The following is a 6,597-nucleotide window of genomic DNA, read 5'->3' as shown; positions in this document are numbered from 1 at the left end:
AGCGGTTTAGCGCCACCTTCAGCCCACGGTGTGATCCTGAGGACCCAGGATGGAGTCCCATGTCAGGCATCCTGCATGGAGCCTGCTTCTCCCTCTGCCTGTGTCTCTGCCTCTCTCTCTCTCTCTGTGTCTCCCATGAATAAATAAATAAAATCTTAAAAAAAAAAAAAAATAGTCATGTGTCAAGAGAAGTGACTGCAGCTAATGTGAACAAAGGAGAAAAGAAGCAGACTATTCAATCAATAAAAAAGAAATGATATGGGCTTTCAAATTACCTTCTCCCAATCACTTTCTTTTCCTTTTTTTTTTTTTTTTAGATTTTATTTTTAACCTCTACAACCAAACATGGAGCTCGAACCCACAACCCTGAGATAAAGAGTCACAGCATCTACTGACCGAACCTCCCAAGTGTCTTCTAATGAAGGTGCTAACAGTGGCCAAAATGAAAAGGAGAAACAAGAACTATCATTAAACACGGTTTTAATCTTAACTTAAAATTACAAAAAGAAAAATTAGATATATGTATGTTTGTATATGTACATATAATATGCATAACAGCACATATGCAAATCAACAATCCTTGTCTCTACAGCTGAACTGGGACCTTTAAGACTAAGATACAAAAGACGATTACAGTCACTTACCTATATGGTTATTATGGGGCCATATAATACACGAATTGTTATGGACTGAACTGTACCTCCCTAAAAAGATATGTTCTAACCACAGGTACCTATGACCATATTTGGAAACAGGGTCTTTGCAGATGGAATCCAATTATGATGAGGTCACATGGGAGAGGTGGATACTTAATCCAAGATGACCAATGTCCTTATAAAAAGGGAAGAAGGACACACAGAGAGAATGCCTGCCAGGTGAAGACTCAGACACAAGGCCAAGGGAACACATGGCCATGGCCAAGGAGGCAGAATTGTTACAGCAGCAAGCCTAGGAATGCCAAGGACTGCCAACAAAGCACCAAGAGCTGGGATGAAGCAAAAAATTCTACCCCATGGATTTCAGAGGGAATGTGGCCTTGCCAACAGCTTGATTTCAGACTTCCAACCTCCAGGACTATGAGACATTTTTTGTTGCTTTAATCCCTCCATATATGGTACTTTGTTATGGTAACTCTAGGAAACTCACACACTAATCATTCTCCAGGAAAGACTAAAAATTGGTTTACATCCACAAAAGAAAAAAAACAATGAACACATTTTACATGATTTTGTTTATATCTATCTGCAAGGCTATTTTAAAAAGAACTCCTACCCACAGAAATGATCCTAGCTTGAGAAATTGTTGGCATTATAGAGCTCTCACTTCAAACTCAGAAGCTAACTTCCTCAAGTGGTCAAGTATTCATAGCTCCTACCAACATTCTGTCCTGCAACTAAATTTCCTACAAATGGACTAAGCAGTCAACATGACTTGTTTCCTACTGCTTTCCATTCCTTTCTTTCCCCCCCTAATATCTTGGGTGGTTTACATTCTTTGCTAAATGGCTAAGCACTCATGGGTGTTATAGTCACTGAATTCTTTCATCATTGGGAGTCTGTTGCTTCCACACTCGAATGACAATGTGAATGTGACATTTGGTGACTTGTTCTCACCTGAGAAACGTGACTCCACTGTAGCCTAGCAGCTAGTGCTGCCATGGTGAAGACTGAGACCAAAGGGATAATTTCCCTTTGTACAACTGTTTTTGCATCTGGGTGCCCAGGACCCCCTTATGCTTGAACTTCAGTAATTCAGTAACTCCACTAGAACATGCCTTGGTGCTGATCAATCTGTATTGTGTTTCCTTTCCTGGGACACAATTTACCCTTTCAAATCTGCAGACTCTAGCCTTTCTTTATTTTGGGAACATTCCTTCCAGGGGTGTCTTCAAATTCTTTTTTTTTTTTTCTATTTGTTCTGATCTCTTTCTCTGGAATACCAGTTAGTGCTATTTGGAGCCTCTGTCTCTTATCCATATTTATCTGTTCTTTTTTTTTTAAGATTTTATTTTTAAGTAATCTTTACACCTAATGTAGGGCTTAAACTTACAACACCAAGATCAAGAGTCACACACTCCACCAAATGAGCTAGCCAGGCACCCCAACATTTATCTATTCTTTAATCATTTTTATGCCTGTTCTTTTCCATGTAAGTTCTGTATGATTTCCTCACACTGGCTCACCACTGACTTGATTATGCTTTTCACTGGGTTGGGTTTTTTTTCTCCTTGCTTCTAATGTGGTTTTCACCTCTGCAATGACTTTTTGTTGTTGTTCTCCACTTCTTTCCAAGGGCCTGTCAAATATTTCCTTCTGTTTTCATATAATCTCTTCTTTGACTTCATTTTGAAAAATTTCATAAATTATAACTTTTTTAATATAAAGGACTTATTCTGAATTTTAACTTTACTTCCTCAACTAACTCTCCCAAAAATGTATATGTCTTCTACAGTTGTCCCTGTTTTTTTTTTTTTTTGCCACTTTTATACACATATATCAAGTTGCTTCCTCTATGACTTTTACTCATCCTTGAATAGAGCTGTTTGCTATCTTTGACACTCCATCATCAAATCTGCCTTCAATTTTGGGTGAGATTTTTATAATTCTGGTAAAAAAAAAGTTTACCATCTTAACCATTTTTAAGGGTACAGTTGAGTAATGTTAGCTATATTCACATTGTGGTGAAAGAGATCTCTTGAAATTTTTCATTTTTCAAGACTGAAACTTTACGCCCACTGGACAACCCAGCCTCTGACAACTACCATTCTACTTTCCATTTTTATGAGTTTCACTACTTTATACTTCATATAAATGGAATCATACAATACTTAACTTTTTGTCACTGGCAACCACCATTGTACATTCTGTCTCTATGATTCTGACAACTATTAATCACCTCTTATAAGTGGAACCACATATTATTGGTCTCTTTGTGTCTGGCTTATTTCATCTAGCATAGTGTCCTCATGTGTCAGAATTCCTTCTGTATTAAGGCTGAAAACATTCCTTTGTATGTATATAGCACATTTTCTTTATTCCTTTATCTATGATGGACACTTGGGTTGCTTCCCCCTCTCAGCTATTGTAAATAATGCTTCAATGAACATAGTATGCAAATATCTCTTCAAAATTCTTCTTTCAATTCTTTTGGATCCGGATAACCAGAGTGGAATTCCTGGATCATATGGTGTCTTAGTCAGTTCAGGCTGCATAGCAAATTACAACAGACTTGGTAGCTTCAACAACAAACATTTATTTCTCATAGTTCTAGAGGCTGAAAAGTCCAAGGTCAAGGTGCCAGCAAATCTAATATCTTGTGAGAAACTGCCTCCTGTTTAGCATATGACCATCCTCTCATTGTGTCCTCACATCATGGAACAGAGAGAGGAGGAAGCAAGCTCCCTCTTCCTGTCTCTTCTTATAAGGCACTAATCTCATTTACTGGGGCTCCACCCTCATGACCCAATCACCTCTGAAGGCCCCTCTTCTTATACCATCACCTTGGGGGTTAGGATTTCAATATATGAATTGAGGGGAGACAAACATTCAGCCTATAACATAGAATCCATTTTTAATTTTTTGAGAAACTTCCATACTATTTTCTTCTAGGAGTTTTATAGTATTAGGTCTTTGCATTTATGTCTTTAATCTATTTTGAGTTCATTTTTGTGTATGATGAAAAGAAAGGGTTAAGTTCATTCTTTTTGCAGATGGTATCCACTTTTCCCAACACCATTTGCTGAAGACAGTCCTTCCTCTATTCTGTGGTCTTGCCACCCTTACTGAAGATCATTTGCCCATTTATATGAGTGTCTATTTCTGGGCTTTCTATTCTGCCCTATTTGTCTACATATTTGTCTTTATGCCAGTATCAACTGTTTTGCTTATGTAGCTCTGTAATGTTTTGAAATCAGGAAGTGTGTGGCCTATGTTCCACTCTTGCCATCACTGCTTTCCCAGCAATTCACTAGAGGCACTGTCCTGGGCTGGAAATTACAGGATAAGATAATGGAGTGGCAATCAGATCAGCAGGATATCTCCTTTTGCAACCTCTACCTGCATTCCTGTAGTGCTGAACTGGATCTCCAACATGAACTCTGATGTTTTTCCACTCATACAGCTTCTCACACCCCTAAATCTAACCAAAGGGTCACCAGATGGTTTCAGGACTGCCATACGAACATCAGGAAAACCTGCACTGTTCCAGGCCAACAGTAGTCTGTGCAGCCCTTGGTGTCCTCTCTCTGTTGGTCCAGAGTGCACAGGATTTGATAACCTTGGATTAAAGCTATGTTTCTATTCAATAGCCTATCTTGCTATTTCTTTGTTTAAGGGAAGATAGAGTTTTTCCTTATTTTTTAATTTTCTTGTTATTATTTCCATGGGCTTGAGGTATAGGGCCAAGGGCAGGCTGCCCCAAGATGGACCACTTTCTCATGAACATTATTTTGAGTTAAAAGCAATGCAAACCCAGCAGATTTAGAAAAAACTCTTCACTTCCCCTTCTACTGCCTGCTTTACCAGAAAGAGAGCTATTGACAGAGACTCCTCTTTACTAAGAAATTTATCTGCCTAACAGGGCAAACTCTGATTTTCAAAACATTTCCTTTCACCTTCTGGCTAATGGCCTTCCTCTCCTTTAAATCTGACTCCTATCCTCTCCTCAGCTCACATAAGCTTCATGTTACCTCATTGTCATTGGAATTTCCATGTCTGTGTGGATTTCCTCTATATACATTATTAAATTTGATTTTCTCCTGTTAATCAGTCTCATATCAATTTGATCCTAAGTCCAGCTAGAAGAACCTTGAAGGACAAAGGAATGTCTACCTACCAACAGAGAGCAGGACTGCAGTAAAAAGACCTTTTTCTGGTCATGTTTAACTCTCTCAACCTTCTATCTTAAACACTTCTTCACAAAGCCTTAGGATCAATCCTAGGTACCCTTAAGATTTTCCCTATTTTTTCATCAGTTCAAACTTGTTTTACTGGTCTTACTCATGACAGGCCTACAAGTTTAACCAACTTTCTACTATTTTTTATGGGTGTTTCCACCCCAACCCTAATCTTGTAATATATTCTCAGTGAGGGGATCCCTGGGTGGCGCAGCGGTTTGGCGCCTGCCTTTGGCCCAGGGCGCGATCTGGAGACCCGGGATCGAATCCCGCATCGGGCTCCCGGTGCATGCAGCCTGCTTCTCCCTCTGCCTGTGTCTCTGCCTCTCTCTCTCTCTCTCTCTCTCTCTCTGTGTGACTGTCATAAATAAATAAAAAATTAAAAAAAAAAAAAAAAGAAAAATATTCTCAGTGAGAAATGAGCTTGTCATCCTGGTAATTTTCCCCCTAAGATTATTTCTCCTGTCTACCCTTCCTCATCCAAGCCTTTATCGCATCACATGTTAAACTACTAAAATACAGTTATCCAGATTTGTTGTTAAAACATATCTTAAAAAAAAAAAACATATCTTAAATCTAAGAGATTCAAAGCAAAAATGAGCAAAGCCCATTATTAATAAACATTAAAAAAACATTGTTTTTGATTCCAGTATCTTTCTCCAACACACTCTACGTACTTATTACTACCAGTTTATCTTTGAAAAATAATCTCTTATTAAGAAATAATCAATGTCTTCTCTCTATAGCAGAAAAAAAAAGAAAGCTAAATGCTTAGCCTGGTGTCTAATATAGATCATGACAGGTGTTACAAAGAAAGAATATGAACTTGGGAGTCTGGCTTTCTTCAGTTTCAGTACATCACCATGTGATGTTGGACAAGTTTCTTAGCTTCTCTGAGCTTCCCTCAGATAAGTTTAGCTAATCTTCATCACCAACAAGCAAGATACTTTCCTACCACCCATTCAAAGACCTTTGTAGCATCCATCTCTTCGGATTTCTTCTCTTAAGACTTAGCTCCTCAATGAATCCTCTCTTAATCCTCTCTTAAGACTCTTAAGACATCAGACAAATTGCCTGAGGTATTTTGTATTTTTCTGCTTTGTTCCCATTTCTCACCTAGATTTTAAACCTTGAGAAAAAAGGACCATGTTTTATATATCTTCATATTCTCAGCCCATAGTAAAGGGTCAATATTTATTAAATAAATGATAAAATCTAACATTTTTAAACCTCATACAAATAATTTTTAAAACCTCAAATCATAGACTAGTAATATTTAAAAGCAATCATTAATTAAACATTTTTTTGTTTAGAATAGGAAATATATTCTAAGGTAACCAAATAGCCCCAGCTGATGAGTGAAAGCTCTTATCAGAAGAATATCAGCTAATTAGAGGAGAAGAAATGATAGAAATTTGAAATATCACCATTTTGCAATAAAAATTCGGACAATTGTCAATGGGTCTGACTAAGATCACTAGGTGAAAAGTTGATGGGGACAGGACATTAGCCTGATGCCACTGTCATCCCACTGATTACATGATGGCTGTAGAATGGAACAAAAAAACCTTGACAAGGTGGGCTATGCTTTCAGCATCTAAATCTAGTAATCACTCTTAGAATCTAAAACTGGATGACCAGATACTATGTACCTCCTGATGTGATCCAATATGAAGGACACAGGAACACTCAAGCAGTATTCT

The 6,597-nt window shown here is 37.9% G+C and overlaps 1 long non-coding RNA gene across 2 annotated transcripts in view; it reads left to right on the top strand.

The window, feature by feature from the left end:
- The window catches only part of LOC111091702, a 29,087-nt gene extending 23,603 nt beyond the window's left edge, over positions 1 to 5,484 (top strand). For both annotated transcript variants that reach the window (XR_005376551.1, XR_005376550.1), the window contains exon 3: positions 318 to 5,484. This is a non-coding gene — a long non-coding RNA (uncharacterized LOC111091702). The remainder of the gene's footprint in view (positions 1 to 317) is intronic.
- The last annotated feature ends 1,113 nt before the right edge of the window (positions 5,485 to 6,597 follow it).

Source organism: Canis lupus, chromosome 22, assembly GCF_011100685.1.
Source record: "Canis lupus familiaris isolate Mischka breed German Shepherd chromosome 22, alternate assembly UU_Cfam_GSD_1.0, whole genome shotgun sequence".
Classification (NCBI taxonomy): Eukaryota; Metazoa; Chordata; class Mammalia; order Carnivora; family Canidae; genus Canis; species Canis lupus.
This window is presented reverse-complemented; position numbering and strand designations above follow the sequence as displayed.